This window comes from Trichomycterus rosablanca, chromosome 15, assembly GCF_030014385.1.
Source record: "Trichomycterus rosablanca isolate fTriRos1 chromosome 15, fTriRos1.hap1, whole genome shotgun sequence".
NCBI classification, from domain to species: domain Eukaryota; kingdom Metazoa; phylum Chordata; class Actinopteri; order Siluriformes; family Trichomycteridae; genus Trichomycterus; species Trichomycterus rosablanca.
In genome coordinates this window covers 22,481,863-22,502,630 of record NC_086002.1, presented here as the reverse complement: position 1 = coordinate 22,502,630, position 20,768 = coordinate 22,481,863, and the positions used below count along the sequence as shown (strand labels likewise).

The following is a 20,768-nucleotide window of genomic DNA, read 5'->3' as shown; positions in this document are numbered from 1 at the left end:
ATCAGCACTGTAAATAGAACAGGTGGTGAACATACAGTCAGAAGGGTGTGAGTTTGATTCCATTTTTTTATGCTTAGATTTAGATTCTGCATTTCAATATTTAAATTTATTATCTAAACTACAACTACAAAAACTGCCAGATTCAGTCTAAACATGTTGCTGTCAGCCTCGTTAGTGCAGTAGATAGCACGTCAGTCTCATAACCTCATAGATTCTGCTTTTAAAAATGTGCCTAAACTTCAGCCAATGAAACGGTCGGATTCAGATGTCTCCACATGCCTTTGTCAGCCACGTTAGTGCAGGAGGTAGTGCGTCAGTCTCATAATCTGAAGGTCGTGAGTTCGATCCTCACACGGGGCAAGGCCTTTGAGGGACCAGTTTAGTTACTGTGCCTAACCTAAGCCCAGTTAGCAGACTGGTTTCACGTCATTTAGTGACTTTCATCAGCACTGTAAATAGAACAGGTAGTAAACATTCATTTACAGTCAGAAGGGTCTGAGTTTGATTCTCATCTTGTTCTTGATGCTTACATTTAGATTCTGCTTTTCAAAAATGTGCTTAAACTTCAGCCAATGAAACGGTCAGATTCAGATGTCTCCACATGTCTCTGTCAGCCTCGTTAGCGCAGTAGGTAGTGCGTCAGTCTCATAATCTGAAGGTCGTGAGTTTGATCCTCACACGGGGCAAGGACTTTGAGGGACCAGTTTAGTTGCAGACTGGTTTTATGTCATTTAGTGACTTTCATCAGCACTGTAAATAGAACAGGTGGTGAACATACAATTACAGTCAGAAGGGTGTGAGTTTGATTCCATTTTTTTATGCTTAGATTTAGATTCTGCATTTCAATATTTAAATTTATTATCTAAACTACAACTACAAAAACTGCCAGATTCAGTCTAGACATGTTGCTGTCAGCCTCGTTAGCGCAGTAGGTAGTGTGTCAGTCTCATAATCTGAAGGTTGTAAGTTCGATCTTCCCACGGGGCAAGGCCTTTGAGGGACCAGTTGAGTTACTGTGCCTAATCTAAGCCCAGTTAACAGACTGGTTTCATGTCATTTAGTGACTTTTACCAGCACTGTAAATAGAACAGGTAGTAAACATTAATTTACAGTCAGAAGGGTGTGAGTTTGATTCTCATCCAGTTTTTGATGCTTAGATTTGGATTCTGCTTTTCAATATTATATTCAATTTAATATTATATTCAGATGTCTCCACATGACTTTGTCAGCCTCGTTAGCGCAGTAGGTAGCGCGTCAGTCTCATAATCTGAAGGTCGTGAGTTCAATCCTCACATGGGGCAAGGCCTTTGAGGGACCAGTTTAGTTACTGTGCCTAACCTAAGCCCAGTTAGCAGACTGGTTTCATGTCATTTAGTGACTTTCATCAGCACTGTAAATAGAACAGGTAGTAAATATTCATTTACAGTCAGAAGGGTGTGAGTTTGATTCTCATCTTGTTCTTGATGCTTACATTTAGATTCTGCTTTTCAAAAATGTGCTTAAACTTCAGCCAATGAAACGGTCAGATTCAGATGTCTCCACATGTCTCTGTCAGCCTCATTAGCGCAGTAGGTAGTGCGTCAGTCTCATAATCTGAAGGTCGTGAGTTCGATCCTCACACGGGGCAAGTCTTTGAGGGACCAGTTTAGTTACTGTGCCTAACCTAAGCCCAGTTAGCAGACTGGTTTCATGTCATTCAGTGACTTTTACCAGCACTGTAAATAGAACAGGTAGTGAACATACACTTACAGTCAGAAGGGTGTGAGTTTAATTCTCATCTTGTTTTTGATGCTTACATTTAGATTCTGCTTTTCAATATTGTGCCTAAACTTCAGCCAATGAAATGGTCAGATTCAGATGTCTCCACATGTCTCTGTCAGCCTCGTTAGCGCAGTAGGTAGCGTGTCAGTCTCATAATCTGAAGGTCGTGAGTTCGATCCTCACACGGGGCAAGGCCTTTGAGGGACCAGTTTAGTTGCAGACTAAACTTAGTTGCAGGTTTTATGTCATTTAGTAACTTTCATCAGCACTGTAAATAGAACAGGTGGTGAACATACAGTCAGAAGGGTGTGAGTTTGATTCCATTTTTTTATGCTTAGATTTAGATTCTGCATTTCAATATTTAAATTTATTATCTAAACTACAACTACAAAAACTGCCAGATTCAGTCTAAACATGTTGCTGTCAGCCTCGTTAGTGCAGTAAGTAGCGTGTCAGTCTCATAACCTGAAGGTCATGAGTTCGATCCTCACATGGGGCAAGGCCAGTTTAGTTAGTGTGCCTAATCCAAGCCCATTTAGCAGACTTTCATCAGCACTGTAAATAGAACAGGGAGTGAACATTCTTACATTCAGAAGGATGTGAGATTTAAAGAATCAGTTTTTTGCCTTGTTTTGATTCACTCATGCGTGATAGAAAGCGTGCAGCACAGCGTTTTTATTTCTTTCTGGATCAATAAAGTATCTATCTATCTATGGAGGACGAAAAATTACACGTATAAATAAATAAATGCACAAATAAATAATGCAATAAATAAATAAATAAACTAATAAATACATTTTCGTCATGAAAAAGGACATATTTAAATAAATGGCTTGAATCTATTTCTATATTTCCATACATCCGATTTTATTGACTACTTTCTGTTTGGTCTGGAAAGAGTAACTGATGGTTTAGTTCAGCTCAGTGCTGATATGGATGTGGACATTGACCTAACTGTGTTAGACAGTCTTCAAGAAGTCGCCCGCCAACTTCACATTCTCTCAGAGACAGAGGAAGCGAACGTTGGACGTCCATCCTACATTTTACCTCCGCATATAATCAGCCACTTTGGGGTGTTTTGGAGAAGCGAGTCAGGAAACGTTTTCCTCCACCAGCATCACGTAGTGACCTGGCCACTATCCTGCAAGAAGAATGGCTTAAAATCCCTCTGACCACTGTGCAGGACTTGTATATGTCATTTCCAAGACGAATTTACGCTGTATTGGCCGCAAAAGGAGGCCCTACACCATACTAATAAATTATTGTGGTCTAAAACCAGGTGTTTCAGTTCTTTTGTCCAACCCCTGTATGTATAGAGCAATCTAAAAAGTTAGAAATTCAGACTTCTTTTATGAAAAAAGTGTATTTGTTTGTATACAGACCGCTATTTTAAGATCAATACAATGAAATTAACAAATCAAATTGTTATCAAGTGCCACCCATATTGTTATGAAGAACAATTACTCTAGTACTCATGCAAGGACGGATTAAGGATAGTCTGGGCCCCTGGGCAAAGAGTTGTAAATTCAAATTTATCATGGTTTTGAGCATTTTACTTACTTACTTTTTCTGTTATGAATGATTTGTATTGTATCAATTCATCTGCCAGGCTCATGTTCAGATCTGAAGGATATGCTGCAGCGAGTGAGTTAGCCTTTAAAGTAAGCTCACTGTTGGACATATTGTCAGGCATGAAAAGAACATCAAATAGCTCAGTTAAGTGTGTGTATGCATTCAAACGGTGGTTGAGACAGGACACAAGTTTGTCAATGACAACATTGAAAGTTTCGATCCAAAACTTGTCCTTTCCGTTGAATGCTACACCTGGCTCTGCACTATCATCAGACATAATTTTGCGCTTCTTTGTACGCTGGAGGTCATGCCTGTACTCTTGGGAGACAGCAGTGGTGACATTTAAAGCTGCCCCTTCAAACACCTCAAAGTTATCTCTCTGTGCTGCCACAAAGTCTCGTAAAGACAAGAGAAGTTGTGTAGCTGTACATATATCAATATCATGCTTCTGCAGCTGCAGGCTTGTGGCTTGGAACCTCTGTAGTATTGTGTCCCAGAAGTATGCCATGAAGGCCATCTCCAACGTGTCCAATTTGTCACAGAGTGCAGAGGCTTCACTTCGAGTTACACATTTCTCCTCCATATCTTTAGACATATCATTCAATGCCTCTCTCAGTTGTGCATAATATTTCCAAAGAGCCTTAGTTGACTCAGCTCGTGCGCTCCATCGAGTACCTGACAGTGATTTCAGTGTGAGTTTGATATCAGTATCACGGAAAACCTTTCCCCACCTGTGTGTAGATGATGCACAAAATGTGTACATTGCCTGTACAAAGTCAAAAAAACGTCCAGCTTCTGGGCTACTGTCAACTGCATTGACACCAACTAAATTCAGTGAATGTGCTGCACAGGGGACATAACAAATCAAAGGGTTTCTTTGTTTAAGATGAGCTTGGACTCCATTGTACTTTCCCGACATGTTACTTGCATTATCATATGACTGGCCCCTACAGTTGGATAAGTCTAGGCCCAGATTCTCCACCATAGCAATGACACACTCTTAATTCAGATAAAACTGAGGTTTTACTTGTTGGCTCTAAAGCTGCAAGAGACAAGTTGTCTAACCTGGTGCTAAACTTAAACACGTTATCTGTTACTCCCAGCCCAGATGTAAAAAACTTAGGTGTCACAATAGATTCAGATCTCTCATTTGATGCACACGTTAATAATATTACTAGAGTTGCTTTCTATCATTTGCGTAACATTTCTAAAATAAGAAATATACTATCTGTTAATGACGCTGAAAAACTGATCCATGCGTTTATAACTTCTCGGTTAGATTATTGTAATGCTCTTCTAACAGGATGCTCTGGTAGATCCATAAACAAACTCCAGTTAGTTCAAAATGCAGCAGCTCGAGTGCTAACTAGAACTAAAAAATTTGACCATATTACTCCTGTTCTATCATCTCTACACTGGCTGCCAGTTAAATTTCGCATTGATTACAAAATACTTTTACTAACTTATAAAGCGCTACATGGTCTGGCTCCACAGTATCTGAGAGAGTTTATTAATTACTACAACCCAGCACGTCCACTTCGTTCACAAGATGCAGGGTTACTTATAGTTCCTAAAATTAAAAAGACCACAGCTGGTGGAAGAGCGTTTTCTTACAAAGCTCCACAACTTTGGAATAATCTTCCTGCCTCTGTTCGGGATTCGGACACAGTCTCAATGTTTAAGTCTAGACTGAAAACATATTTATTTTCTCAGGCTTTTGATTAGTATAGACAAAGGCGCAGAGCTTGGGGGTTCTAGGTCATAGAAACTTGTGGTGATCAGGGATGTTGGGTTGCTGTCGTCCTGCCTCTCTTGTCCGATCACTCAGGTTTGATGACGGTGGGGAGATGGGCGCTGATGTCCTGTGAAAGCCTTCATGACCTTGTTACCTGCTCGCTCTCCCTTTTAGTTATGCTGTAATAATTAGGGCTGCCGGAGTCTAAAACTCTCTGTAAAACTGTTTGTCAACTAGCATTGTACATTATTAACTACATTCTCTGTTGTTTTACCCCGAGGGCATTCTGATGGAAACCTGTTTACCCGCCGAGGTTAAGGATTAAAGTCGAGACTGCCGGGACAACGATGCTGCTCCTGTCAGATGTGACGGGTCTGGAGTAATTGCAACGACAAGAAATCACTACAGACTTTATTGAAGACTAGAGCGGATAACAACTCTATTATTATTTAATTGTTTATTTATCTATTTATTACCAGTTATGACTTTTAGATCATTTAATTCTGTGTTTGTATGATTTGTGTAAATCGTGTATTTATTTAAAGTATCCTCCAGGCCACCCAAGAAGGATGGGCCCTGCTGAGTCTGGTTCCTCTCAAGGTTTCTTCCTGTAATTTTCAGGGAGTTTTTCCTTGCCACAGTCGCCCTCGGCTTGCTCAACAGGGGTTTTTGTATCTGTTGGTCCTGGATTTTGTAAAGTTGCTTTGAGACAATGTATATTGTAAAAAGCGCTATATAAATAAAGTTGACTTGACTTGACTTGACACTCTGCCAAACTGTCCCCACTATGGTTTTCAATAGGCTCAAAAGCTAGAAAACGCTCAACTACATGTCCGTCATTATTAACAAACCTGAAAATAAAAGTAAGTTGGTCCACATGAGCAAGGTCTGGAGTGGAGTCAACTATAACAGAGAAGTATTTTGATTCTTTGATCTCATTAACAATTGCCTGCTTTGTTCTCTGTCCCATCAAATGGATAAATTCTTCACACACTGTCGATGATAAGTAGGACACAGAACCTTTTCCCTTAAGAGGAAGAGTTCTATAATGCCCAAAAAATTACCATTGTGGGCTGATCCTAATAGCTCATCATCTCCCCTGAAAGCAAGTCCCCTCTCCCCCAAAAACTGGATGACTGCAACAACTCTTTTCAAAACTTCCCGCCAGTATTGTCTTTCTGCATCAACTTGTTTGACAATACCAGAATAAATTGTTGCTGTGCCTCTGGAGCGATTATATAATGCTAGCATGCAAGCCCTATGCTCCACACTCCCCTCATGCTCACCAATCCGCTCTGAATGTTTCCAGTCAGAAAATCCATGAACAAAAGTATTGTGCTTACTGGAAAACAGTTTGCAAGCAAAACAATACACACAGCCAGTTGAAGGAGAGTAAAGTAGCCACTGCCTAGTCACAGTTTGCCCGTTGGGTAGAGAGCAACTGAGTAGAGCATTTGTAAAGCGCCTACTGGTACCCCCAATGCCTCTATCCCTGACTGAGGCTGGGTACTTAGCACTTCTGTTTTGAAATGCAGCTTCTCCTCTACTAACAAGAATCGACTTGGCTTGGTCGGTAATGGTACTGGGCCATAAAGCAGGGTCGTTGACCGTTTCACACCAGGAATTGTGGTCCTTGCCCTCCTCGTTTGAAAAACGACACTCACACGATGCAGCTGGCTGGTCTGATTGTGGGTCTGACACACCTGCAACTTTCCTTTCATGGTCTTTCTGCTGCTGGTCTGTGGTAGCCTGGCAGGGCTGGCATTCCTGCTCTGCACCTGACTAGGTCTGCAAAGGTACATAGTCACTGACAGGTGACACTAAGCCAGTGGTGATCACATCTTTATTGCTAGAACTCTGATCACTGCTAACATTAGCAATACTTGTCTCACTCATATCCAGCGGTTTCTCAAAGAAGTTTGAGATCAAAGGAACGCTTTTCAGGAAATCTGCCTGATTTGCTTCCTTAATCTTTTTTGCTTTTCTTTTTGAGGCACCACTTTTTTGTTTGGGATCCATGTTATTAATGGCAAGTGTTTCTTCAGATGCAAATATAGACGCTTGTCTTGCAAATTCCTATTCCTATCCAATACTTACTATGTTGTTTCTATGTTGTATGTTCAGGAAAAAAATACAATCACAAAATTGTAGAACCAGATACAATATGTAATAAAAAAAGGCTGACCTATAACTATTTAGCTATAAATTGTTATTGTAAATGTATTGTATGTATGTACTAATATTATAAAGCTTACACTTCTACTATTATTAATAATGTAATATGCAAATAACAATAAGCTTTTAAAAAAGCTGTGAGTTGCTAGTTAGCAACGTTACACTAGCCTTGAAAAAGGCTGTGAACCTTTCAAAGTTTAATATATTATATATAGTAATATAATTTTATATCATGTAATATAATATTGTGGCGTTTGCGAAGAAGAGACGGAGTCGCGAGTTGACATGACAACAGGATCAGCTCTTTATTGTTTACACGGATTAAGACACGTGTGAACACACACCCAATTCCCCGCTATTGCAGCCACGTTATTCCTAGCCCCGTGCTACACAGTCACGGTAGGTTTTAGATTCAACATGTAATTAAACAAATACACTATGCGCAAACTAACATCATTAAACAGAACACCAAACAACATAAACAAACCCCATAAACATGTACACAAAGAACGCAACAGTTATTAACACCGCGGCCGCGAGTCCCTCTGGGTAACGCTCGCTCCGCCCTCCCCCCTAATCCACAGTGGCGGACGCCACACAGCCCCCCTCCCAAAAGTCAACCGTCCCGGTGACTCACTCAACCCCCAACAAAATCCCGAAACCTGCACGGCGGTCTCCGTTCGCGCCGCGGTCTATCCACCACGGCCTCAGGGCGTTCTGGAGCCGGTACTGTAACTGCCACATTCGAACTCCGCTCAGTGTCTGGTACCTTGGGCCTGTACGGGGCCAACCGATCACGATGCACCACCATACGCCTTCTCCCCCAACAAATACGGTAGACCACCTCCCCTAAACGACCCTTCACGGTGCAGGGCCCGACCCACGCGGACTGTAGCTTTGGGCAACGACCTTTCTTACGGCGAGGGTTGTGCAGCCAGACCTCGGTGCCAGGCATGAGAGGCTCCCCGACACAGCGCATATCGTAGGCCCGCTTCTGCTTCACCCCTGCATCCGCCTGATGTGTCCTGGCCAGCTTGTGCACTCTTTGCAAACGGGACATGAGCTCTGAGACAAAGATTGGTCCCGGTACAACACCACTTTCCCCATCCGGAGGTGCCCCAAAAACTAGATCCACAGGTGTCCGTAGCTCTCGCCCAAACATTAACATGGCTGGAGTGAACCCTGTCGTCTCTTGAACGGCCGAGCGGCACGCGAGAAGTACCACAGGCAATTGCTTGTCCCAATCCCGCTGGTTCTCTGCGGTCACTACGGCTAATTGCGTGGCCAAAGTCCTATTAAAGCGTTCCACTAGGCCGTCGCTCTGTGGATGAAGTGGGGTTGTCCGGGTCTTGCGCACCCCAAGCCGGCGACAGACTTCACTCATCACCTCGGACTCAAAGTTCCGGCCCTGGTCGCTGTGTAGTTCTTCAGGGACTCCAAAGCGGCAGAAAAACTCCCCTACCAGCCGCTCTGCTGTTGTGTTTGCACTTTGGTCCGGCACAGCATAGGCCTCCGGCCACTTGGTGAAGTAGTCCATGGCCACAAGCACATAGCGGTTCCCCGAGTCTGTCACCGGAAACGGCCCCAAGATGTCCACAGCCACTCTCTCCATCGGTGCACCTGACCGCATGGGTTGAAGCGGGGCCCTTGCTCGCTGTGGCGGCCCCTTCTTTGCCGTGCACGTGTCGCAGCAATGAACAAACAGCTCAACATCAGTACGACAGCCAGGCCAGTAAAACCGCTGCCGCAGTCGCCTCAGAGTCTTGGTGACCCCAAAGTGCCCCGAGCCCGGTGTACCATGCATGACCCGCAGTACCAACGTTCTCAGGGTGCGTGGGACAACAGTCTGTACAACCCGGCCCCCTGGTACCGGTTCTTCCCAAACCCGGCACAAAAGTCCTTTTTCGAGCCTAAGACTGTCCCAGTTCGAGCGCAAGGCCTTCGCCACTGGTCCGTGCGGTAATATCTCGGCCCAATCTGGTCGGTGTGATGCGTCCAGCCCCTGTAATGCCCAGGCGAGCTCTGGGTCAGACATCTGTGCCAGTCTAAAATCCTCAAGAGACATCTGTTGGAGACAAAGAACCGGTGGGTCCGCCACTGTCACGGCTGCACACTGTCCAACATATCTGTCCTCCGCGCGCAAACAGTAGCGGCAGTCAGTGTCCACACAAGGCCGACGGGATAAGGCGTCTGCGTTGCCATGCCGCTGGCCAGCCCGATGTTCGATCCGGAAACTGTACTCTTGCAGCCTGGCAATCCATCTCGCCAGCTGCCCCTCTGGTTCCCGGAATCTCATCAGCCACATGAGCGATGCATGGTCCGACCGCAACACAAAGGGTACTCCGTACAGGTAATGGCGGAAATGCCTCAGGCCAGCAACAACAGCCAGCAGCTCCCGACGTGTCACGCAATAGTTCCGCTCTGCTTTGTTCAGACGCCGGCTGAAGTAGGCGATGACACGCTCGGCTCCATCCTGCAACTGGGACAGTACAGCCCCCAGCCCATGGTTACTGGCGTCGGTGTCCACAATGAAACCCTCACCCGGCCTCGGGTATGCCAGGATCGGTGCGTTACACAGCCGCTGCCGCAGAGAACAGAATGCATGATCGGCGTCCTCCGACCACCGGAATTTAACCCCACCCCCGGTCAGATGGTGCAAAGGAGCCGCGATGTCTGCGAAGCCTTTCACAAACCGCCTGTAGTAAGACGCGAGGCCCAGGAAGCTCCGCAGCTCCCTGAGGTTCCTGGGGGTCGGCCAGTCCTGCACAGCCTCCGTCTTCCCAGGGTCTGTCTCAATACCCGCCCCACTGACAACATGCCCAAGGAAGTTCACGCGCCGCTGAAGGAAAGAGCACTTCCCGGGGTGCAGCTTCAGATTGGCCGCTTGGATCGCTGTCAGGACTAGTTCTAGATTAAACATGGCCCCGTCGAACTCTACTGCGTGCACGAGTACGTCGTCCAAATACACCACATACTTGTCACGGGGGATGTCTGCCAGGACCCGATCCATTAGGCGCTCAAACGTGGCCGGGGCATTGCAAAGTCCAAAGGGAAGGACGTTAAAATGCCATAGCTCCGTTCCCAACGTGAAGGCGGTCTTTTCCTTGGCACCTGGGGCTAAAGGCACCTGCCAATACCCACTGCGTAGATCCAGAGAGCTAAACCACGCAGAACCCGACAGTCGGTCGAGTGCATCATCAATCCGCGGGAGTGGGTAGGAGTCCATTTTGGTCACAGCATTCAACCTGCGATAGTCAACGCAGAATCTCCAGCTCCCATCCTTCTTCTTGGCTAGCACCACCGGAGACATCCAGGGGCTGTGTGATGGCTCGATGACTCCGGAGGCTACCATCGCCCGGATCTGTTGCTCGGCCGCCAGTCGTTTCGCCAGGGGAAGACGGTGTGGTCTGAGACGAATCGGGGGGGCGTCGCCCGTGTTGATGTCGTGCTGCGCCAACCCGGTCCTGGTGCAGTCCTGTTCCGAAGCTGCGAAGACCCCTGCAAAACGCTCCAACAGGTCCCACAGCCGCTGTTTCTGCACCTCCGAAAGGCCTGCACCACTGCGTTGCCATAGGTCACGCAGCGCTTGGGTGTTGGGGGACTCCTCTGGCCCCCTTGGTGGTCCGCCCGTGTCGGGGGACCCTGCCGGGAACTGTGTGTTCGAGCAGTCCCACACCATAACCCCATCACAAACCTTAACGGTTAACCCATTCAGTTGCACGGTTCCCCTGTCAAAGTTGATTATAGCGCCCAAGCACCCCAAAAAATCCGCCCCTAAGATGCACGAGTCTTTGATGGGACATAACCAGAAATCATGAGTTACCGGCCCACCCCCGAAATCGACCGCAAGTGCTCGGCAACCCAGTAATCCAACACGGTCGCCGGTGACCGTCGACAGTTCAGTTGGGACCTGCTTCTATTTCGCCATGTCCCCTGCCATGTCTGTTGGTACCCCCAGCCCTGGTATTCCAACACGGTCGCCGGTGACCGCCGACAGTTCAAATTGGCCCCCGATGTCCGGTACAACTCCCGGTCGGATCAGCGACACCGACGACCCGGTGTCCACGAGCGCCATGACCGGAGTCCCATTAATTAAACATTCTACATATGGGCCGCTACGTCCGCCGACCCTGGCCGACGAAAACCAGGAGGGATTGACAGGTGGGTCAGGAGCCACCACGCCCCTCATTGGGCGGCTCCTGGGTCGTTTCCCGCAGGGCTAGCAGTGGGGCACTGGGTGGCTCTATGTCCACGCTCACCACACAGCCAGCACCCCTGTTGCCGAGGCGCAGACCTGGCTACTGTTGTCGACTGGCGAGCATGGCTCAAAAAGATAAGCTCTACGCGTTCTGCTTCCTTGACTGCCGCTCCCAGGGAACTTGGAGCTGCTAGTTGCACATGCTTCTGTAGCTCATGCGGGGCCAGTGCATTTATGAAGTAATCCAGAGCTAGCTCCCGTTGCACGGAACGTGGGAATGTCGGGTACGCTTGCCGCACCAACAGCGCCACCTCGGACGCCAGCACACTGATCCGCTCACCATGGCGACGTCGTCTTGCCGCCAACAGCTGCTTTGCCGCCGGTTCCGCCGGGTACCGCCCGAAACGGCTCCGCAGGGCCGCCGTCAGCTCAGCCAAATTACCCCGGCACTCTGGGGGAAGCTCCACCAGAACCCTCAGAGCCTCTCCTTGCAGCGCGAGGCAGAGATGAGCCGCCGTGTCGCCGTCCGTCCATCCGGAGCGGGCCGCGACGATCTCCAGCTGGGCCTCATACGCCTCCCAATCCGCTCCACCGTCGTAGCTGGGGAGACGAAGCTGCGCCGCCACTGGTGATACTGCTGCTGCCTCCGCTGTTGTCACCACCGGACTCGGCCGAAGCTGGCTTGATCCATCCGGTTCGAAAGAGAGCTGTTTCCTGGTCTTCGCCGTGCCGTCTTTTCGCCGTGCGCCAGAGAAACCATCTATTTGCCGTTGAAGAAACTTTATTTCTTCAGCAATTACCCCCACGTCATCTAGAGGGCAATGCGATCCCACTTCTGACACCAAATGTGGCGTTTGCGAAGAAGAGACGGAGTCGCGAGTTGACATGACAACAGGATCAGCTCTTTATTGTTTACACGGATTAAGACACGTGTGAACACACACCCAATTCCCCGCTATTGCAGCCACGTTATTCCTAGCCCCGTGCTACACAGTCACGGTAGGTTTTAGATTCAACATGTAATTAAACAAATACACTATGCGCAAACTAACATCATTAAACAGAACACCAAACAACATAAACAAACCCCATAAACATGTACACAAAGAACGCAACAGTTATTAACACCGCGGCCGCGAGTCCCTCTGGGTAACGCTCGCTCCGCCCTCCCCCCTAATCCACAGTGGCGGACGCCACAATATAATATAATATATAGGCCTTTGAAAAGACTATGAAAAGAATGTAACAGAATATATGCAATATAGTATAGTATAATATAATATAAAAATATTTATATATATTATAAAATAATACAATGCAGTATAAAGGGCAATGAGCCTTTAAAAAGGCTGTTGGTTGCTGATCTGGTAATAGCAAGGTAAAAGTTGTAGTAAAAGCACAGAGCAAGTTCGCAAGCTGAACTGTCTGAATGGTGAGGAGTTTTGATACTGGCAGGGGGTTTTATATAGATCTTGCATATTCACTTGGAAGTTCTCGCAACACCTGATTGGCTCAGCCCCCGTGGGAATTTAGGGCAATGTAACAATTTTTCACCACTGAGTGAGAGAGTGGGGGAGGGGCAGCCACTATCTACTACAAAAAATGCTGTTTTGTGTGTGTGTGTGAGAGAGAGAGGCATGGAGAGGGAGACAGGGGGAAGGTTTTGAATATATTAAAAATGCTGTGTTAATGATATTAAATCAAGTTTAATTATTGTCGAGACCCCTTCACACTGCCTTGAAACATGTCAAGTCATGTCAAACTGTCATTGAATAACAAGCTGAATAAAATATGTTTTCCAATAAATAATCCTCAAACAAAATATCAGGGTTACACGCATACGCAGCCACAGCTACTACAACAAAACCACTTGCTGTTTCATCATCTGTCACCAAACCAAAATTGTGCTACTCAGTAAAATTAGCTTGCAGTTCTGTTGTATGAAAAGGCACTTTTCCTTTCATGCATTCCTTTAGAGCTAGAGTGACCACTGGTCTCTTTACTGTTGTTTATTAAAGGGGAAACATGAAACTAGTCAAATGGCTTGTTGTTTTCACATAAGTGAAATCACACCCTTGGCCAAATTCACTAAATTTAATCGGTGTCAAAGTTAGCATTCATCAGACAAATTGCTTGTCTTAAATTTAAATAATTGCTAAATTGCTAAATTAATTTGTGTCTCTGCGCTTAAGAGAAATTGAACATAATAATTTTGAAACAATACAAATTCAGAAACATTAAGTAAGGGCCTGAATTCGCATATTTGCAACAAAACGTCTGTTATGAAATATGGTAGCTTGCCTGGCAATTTGTAGGTCCCTAGAAAGTCAAGGAGCCATGGTAAACGACTTCTATGGAAGTCAAGGGCCCCATAGCAGGGGCCCTCGTGATCAAGGGCCCTCTAACGGTATGCCCTGCTTTTCTCTAGGGCCCCCTGGTAGGGGCTCTCATAACCAGGGCCCTCTAAAAATATGCCCCCCTCTTTCCTAGGACCCCTAACAGCCAGAAGTCGAAGTCAGAGCAGTGCCACAACACCTCATCCATTTTCATAAGGGGCCCAAAAGCATTGCTAGGGCCCAAAAGCATGGCTAGGGCCCCCAAGATGCCCTGGGGTCAAAGTCCCTAATAGTCAGAGGATCCTTAAAATGGAGGGCCCTCGGACATAAAAATATATTGTATCATAAATGTTGATAGGCATCGCAAAATGTTTTGGGCCAGGGCCCCCCCCCGGGGCCCCCTGACCTCAAGGGCCCCTGGGCGCTGGCCCCACTGGCCCGGTCAGTAATCCAGCCATGCCTTTCACGTGTATTACCGAGTGGAGAAATCAAGTGAAACTTTCAAAAGTCAGAGAACTTGTTTTTTATGCAAACTTGCCCTAAATGCTGCAGTTGTGCACTTTTTTGTAAATTTTACTAAAATTGTTTGTGTTTTTTAATGATTTTTATGCTTGAAATGTAATGTAATGTGTTAAACAACTGATGATACAAACTTTATTTATTTGCAATTATTTAAAACTGTTTTTTTGCCAATTGGAATTTATCTCTCTCTAGATGCGGCCGTTTTTCAGCCCTTGTCCCGCCCCTTTACAAACCCACAGCCAATCGTGAGTAAAGGAGCCAGACCAGGTGATAGCAGAGCTGATATTTAAAATTAAGAGCTGGAGATCTTAGCACTGCTGTGTTAGGATGTGTAAGTACCAATTTAAACACGTTTATAAATGTACTTGGTTTTAGACTTTTAACAAACACACCTACAAAAACATTAATGCCGTTTCTGATGAATGCGATGCTTTGCCACTTCTGCGTCTTTAGTGTAATACGTCTGTAAATGCTTGGTGTAGAGGACTACCTGATCTATTTAGTATTAATCAGCTAATCAATGGCCACTGTATTTTTACTAGGAATGCAGACGTTGGTGTGGTGTGGTTGTGTTTAATAATAGTAACTAAATTAAAAATCTTTTAAGTGACTTTTAAAGTGCAGTTTAAAATCATGTACAGAAATCATTCCCATCTAGTGGTGCTAGAAATAATTTACATCTTGTTGATGGGATTGTAATATTATTTTACAATTACTAAAGCAATAAGCCACGAGAGGCCGTGCATTACTGTGATTTTAGCACGGGGATGACGTTTTTGGTACGACGCGAAGCGGAGTGCCTAAAACTTCTTTCCCCGTGCTAAAATCATAACAGTAATGCACGGTCTCCAGTGGCTTATTGCTTTTATAAAACGGCGGTCAACATAAAATATAATAAATACAACAATGTTTAATTCATAAATGTATTTATTGTGTATAAACTTACAATAAAGCATTGTTCCGCGACGCAAAATAGTTCGATTAAAAGTGTTGCTAGGCAACATGAGGGCGAAAATAACATTAATTTTTTCTATTCAGTGGCGTATTAATATGGAATGATGTGAGGTGGTCATAGGTGTGCGTTTATCGGGGATTTTACAACAGCTTCGAACGCGGCTCAGCCAATCAGATTTTAGGACCGGAACTATCCGTTTTATAAATTAGTTTTTTGTACATTTATTATTTGTTATTTTAAACATAATTTCTGTTCTTCGGTTAAAAGTAAACAAAAGTCTCACATGAAAGAACAAAACGATTCATTCATTTATAGACGATGGTGTTTATACTTTTACACTTTAACCTATGAACAGTTTTCAAAAAAGAAATTGTTTAAAATAACAACAAACACAACAACAAATAATCAAAAATACAACGACGACGATGCAAAATAAATCATAATAAAACATAATAATGTCATAAATCTTTACCCCATCAACGAGATGTAACTTATTTCTAGCACCACTAGATGGGGATGATGTCTGTACATAATTATAAACTCCACTTTCAAATTCACTTAAACGTTAAATATTTTAATTCGGCTTTTCAGTAAAGTTAATAATAAATGCAATTCAGGGAAACGTTAGATTTTCTAAAGCAGGAAAACAAAGTAATTCGTTGATTTTTTTTTTAGTTATATTTACAAAATAATTTCCTTTCGTACAGCCAGGATGGATAGGTGCTTTACTTTACTCAGAATGAAAGTGTCAGCTGGCCTTTTTCTTCACGTATTGCTCTGATGATGAAGAAAAAAAGAAAATGTTCGGTTCCTTTGGCAGGAGGTTGAAGTAAAGATGTGTGAGGATAAAATAAAAGCTTACAGCACCTGGTATTCCCAGGCGGTCTCCCATCCAAGAACTAACCAGGCCCGACCCTGCTTAGCTTCCGAGATCGGGCGTTCTCAGGGTGGTGTGGCCGTAAGCGAGAGACACTGCAAATAGTTTCCCTTTTATAGTCGTCCATCATTCAGTCTTCCACTTCACGAGGTTTTAATATTTTGTTGTCAGTTTTTTTTTTTAACTGTTCATAAATTGAAGCGTAACAGCATAAACACCACCGTCTATAAATGAAGGAATTGCTTTGGTCCTCCACTTAAGACTTTTGTTGAAGTAAACAGCGCCTTAAACATGACGAGCTTGATTAGTTTATAAAGGTTCCCCCGTCCCAAGTGTTTTTAGGTAAAATGTTGCAGGCATGAAATGACGACTTTTCTGGTAAATAGGAAAGAAAAGCTGAATGCTGCTGATTTGTTGTGATGTTTTGAAGAAAATGGAGGTGGAAAAGGGTTTAGCAGCTGAGCGGTGCACTGTAACAAATTTCTGTAGTTTTTACAGTATTACCCCAGCTAACAATTTTTGGTTCCCAGAACGTTCTGGGAACGTTAGTTTTTGGTTCCCAGAACGTTCTGGGAACGGATCATTTTGGTTGCCCTTTGGTTCCCCAGGAAAGTTTTCTTTACGGAAATAGAACGTTCCCGTTTGGTTGTGCATTATAGTTCTGGGAACGTTCCCCTAACGTTCCCGTAACCTTAACATTATTGAAACCTTTAAGGGAACCTTGTACTAACCTTTAAATGATTGAAAACTTTAGACAACCTTGCAATAACACTCCGGTAACCTAGTACCCAGCTAGTCTTGTAATTGTGGCCCACTTCTGGCGCAGCTCCTGCCAGCCGAGCCTGCCGCATCTGGTTCAGTGCCGGCAGCCCGTGTCGGCTCTGACTCTTTTTGAATGACTGCCCAGAATCGGGCCAAATACACTGACCCAAATCCAGATGCCAGATCTCCACCGACTCTCCCATAACTGGGCCGGAATAGCCCCCAAAGCACTATGATACCATTTATTTACCGTTTTCTTCTCCTTTCACATCCTCATAGATAAAATAGTAGATTTATGCTACAGATTAACTACAGCTTGTGCAGCAGAAAGTATTTTATTCAGATATGGTATGGTAGAGACCCTGACCTCAAGGGCCCCTGGGCGCTGGCCCCACTGGCCCGGTCAGTAATCCAGCCATGCCTTTCACGTGTATTACCGAGTGGAGAAATCAAGTGAAACTTTCAAAAGTCAGAGAACTTGTTTTTTATGCAAACTTACCCTAAATGCTGCAGTTGTGCACTTTTTTGTAAATTTTACTAAAATTGTTTATGTGTTTTTTAATGATTTTTATGCTTGAAATGTAATGTAATGTGTTAAACAACTGATGATACAAACTTTATTTATTTGCAATTATTTAAAACTATTTTTTGTTGAACTATTGTTATTAAAATATACTTGTTGTCAATTCGTATACTTTTGCAATAAATCTTTTTTTCTCATTTAAGTGTTGTTTGATTAAGGCAAGGTAGCAAATGTGCATGATTGTTCATCATTGATATTATTATCGAGGTACCCAGTAGCGCCATAATGCGCCACGAGAGCCATAATTCCCATCAGTAATGCCTGGCTTGTTTTTCTTTCTAAATATCTGTGCAAATTTTAGGTTTGGCCCATATTTTGTCCAGGAGTGTGGACCAATCAAATTACACCCTAATCCAGTCGTAGCCAATTGGAATTTATCTCTCTCTAGATGCGGCCGTTTTTCAGCCCTTGTCCCGCCCCTTTACAAACCCACAGCCAATCGTGAGTAAAGGAGCCAGACCAGGTGATAGCAGAGCTGATATTTAAAATGAAGAGCTGGAGATCTTAGCACTGCTGTGTTAGGATGTGTAAGTACCAATTTAAACACGTTTATAAATGTACTTGGTTTTAGACTTTTAACAAACACACCTACAAAAACATTAATGCCGTTTCTGATGAATGCAATGCTTTACCACTTCTGCGTCTTTACTGTAATACGTCTGTAAATGCTTGGTGTAGAGGACTACCTGATCTATTTAGTATTAATCAGCTAATCAATGGCCACTGTATTTTTACTAGGAATGCAGACGTTGGTGTGGTGTCGTTGTGTTTAATAATAGTAACTAAATTAAACATCTTTTAAGTGACTTTTAAAGTGGAGTTTAAAATCATGTACAGAAATCATTCCCATCTAGTGGTGCTAGAAATAATTTACATCTTGTTGATGGGATTGTAATATTATTTTACAATTACATTTGTTTTTTGTACATTTATTATTTGTTATTTTAAACATAATTTCTGTTCTTCGGTTAAAAGTAAACAAAAGTCTCACATGAAAGACCAAAACGATTCATTCATTTATAGACGGTAGTGTTTATACTTTTACACTTTAACCTATGAACAGTTTTCAAAAAAGAAATTGTTTAAAATAACAACAAACACATCGACAAATAATCAAAAATACAACAACGACGATGCAAAATAAATCATAATAAAACATAATAATGTCATAAATCTTTACCCCATCAACAAGATGTAACTTATTTCTAGCACCACTAGATGGGGATGATGTCTGTACATAATTATGAACTCCACTTTAAAATTCATTTAAACGTTAAATATTTTAATTCGGCTTTTCAGTAAAGTTAATAATAAATGCAATTCAGGGAAACGTTAGATTTTCTAAAGCAGGAAAACAAAGTAATTCGTTGATTTTTTTTTTAGTTATATTGACAAAATAATTTCCTTTCGTACAGCCAGGATGGATAGGTGCTTTACTTTACTCAGAATGAAAGTGTCAGCTGGCCTTTTTCTTCACGTATTGCTCTGATGATGAAGAAAAAAAGAAAATGTTCGGTTCCTTTGGCAGGAGGTTGAAGTAAAGATGTGTGAGGATAAAATAAAAGCTTACAGCACCTGGTATTCCCAGGCGGTCTCCCATCCAAGTACTAACCAGGCCCGACCCTGCTTAGCTTCCGAGATCGGGCGTTCTCAGGGTGGTGTGGCCGTAAGCGAGAGACGCTGCAAATAGTTTCCCTTTTATAGTCGTCCATCATTCAGTCTTCCACTTCACGAGGTTTTAATATTTTGTTGTCAGTTTTTTTTTTTTAACTGTTCATAAGTTGAAGCGTAACAGCATAAACACCACCGTCTATAAATGAATGAATTGCTTTGGTCCTCCACTTAAGACTTTTGTTGAAGTAAACAGCGCCTTAAATATGACGAGCTTGATTAGTTTATAAAGGTTCCCCCGTCCCAAGTGTTTTTAGGTAAAATGTTGCAGGCATGAAATGACGACTTTTCTGGTAAATAGGAAAGAAAAGCTGAATGCTGCTGATTTGTTGTGATGTTTTGAAGAAAATGGAGGTGAAAAAGGGTTTAGCAGCTGAGCCCCAGCTAACAATTTTTGGTTCCCAGAACGTTCCGGGAACATTAGTTTTTGGTTCCCAGAACGTTCTGGGAACGGATCATTTTGGTTGCCCTTTGGTTCCCCAGGAAAGTTTTCTTTACGGAAATAGAACGTTCCCGTTTGGTTGTGCATTATAGTTGTGGGAACGTTTATCTAACGTTCCCGTAACCTTAAAATTATTGAAACCTTAAGGGAACCTTGTACTAACCTTTAAATTATTGAAACCTTAAGGGAACCTTGTACTAACCTTTAAATTATTGAAAACTTTAGACAACCTTGCAATAACACTCCGGTAACACCAGCAGACCGTGTCGGCTCTGACTCTTTTTGAATGACTGCCCAGAATCAGGCCAAATACACTGGCCCAAATCCAGATGCCAGATCTCCACCGACTCTCCCATAACTGGGCCGGAATAGCCCCCGAAACACTACGATACCATTTATTTACCGTTTTCTTCTCCTTTCACATCCTCATAGATAAAATAGTAGATTTATGCTACAGATTAACTACAGATTGTGCAGCAGAAAGTATTTTATTAAGATAATTGCAGCAAGTAGTGTAATAATAATCATCAGAATATTATAAATAAGACCAATTACAAAAGCAAACCAAAATGACAGCTATATAAATACTATATGTAGAAAATAACATATTGCACACACACACACACACACACATACAGAGTATATATATATATATATATAAACAATATAAAGAAGTACTGTTTGTTTGTTCGTTTATCAGGATTTTAACCTCATAACACAAGATTCATCAGTTCACAAGGTTAAATCGAACACAGTCATGAACAAGTTAGTGTCTCCAATTCACCTCACTTGCATATCTTTGGACTGTGGGAGGAAACCGGAGCACCCAGATGAAACCTACGCGGACATGGGGAGAACATGCAAACAACACAGAAAGGACCCAGACCGCCCCACCTGGGGATCGAACCCAGAACCTTCTTGCTGGATCTTGTGACCTTGGCTGATGATCTACACCGGCTGTTAGATGCTGCAGAGTAGTGTTCATAGTTTTTACTCATGTATGAGAGGTGAATAAGCAAATGTGGCTCAGTGATGGTAGTGGACACTTGAATATCTACAAAAAATACAAGGGACAACCTTTGGGTTATAAAATTATACACGATCAGCCATAACATTAAAACCACCTCCTTGTATGTATACTCTTTTTCTATCAGCTCCACTAACCATATAGTTTACTAA

General features: G+C 43.5%; 4 non-coding genes and 2 pseudogenes across 4 annotated transcripts; 4 read left to right on the top strand and 2 right to left on the bottom strand.

The window, feature by feature from the left end:
* Window positions 1–613: 613 nt before the first annotated feature.
* On the top strand, window positions 614–686 carry trnam-cau (transfer RNA methionine (anticodon CAU)). The gene has a single exon. It is a non-coding gene; the product is annotated as a tRNA-Met (tRNA).
* Window positions 687–1,228: 542 nt separating this feature from the next.
* trnam-cau (transfer RNA methionine (anticodon CAU)) lies at window positions 1,229–1,301 on the top strand. Its single transcript has one exon. It is a non-coding gene; the product is annotated as a tRNA-Met (tRNA).
* A 253-nt stretch (window positions 1,302–1,554) lies between these two features.
* On the top strand, window positions 1,555–1,627 carry trnam-cau (transfer RNA methionine (anticodon CAU)). The gene has a single exon. It is a non-coding gene; the product is annotated as a tRNA-Met (tRNA).
* A 252-nt stretch (window positions 1,628–1,879) lies between these two features.
* On the top strand, window positions 1,880–1,952 carry trnam-cau (transfer RNA methionine (anticodon CAU)). Its single transcript has one exon. It is a non-coding gene; the product is annotated as a tRNA-Met (tRNA).
* Window positions 1,953–16,109: 14,157 nt separating this feature from the next.
* LOC134329767 (5S ribosomal RNA) lies at window positions 16,110–16,218 on the bottom strand (annotated as a pseudogene).
* A 2,821-nt stretch (window positions 16,219–19,039) lies between these two features.
* LOC134329745 (5S ribosomal RNA) lies at window positions 19,040–19,148 on the bottom strand (annotated as a pseudogene).
* Window positions 19,149–20,768: the final 1,620 nt, after the last annotated feature.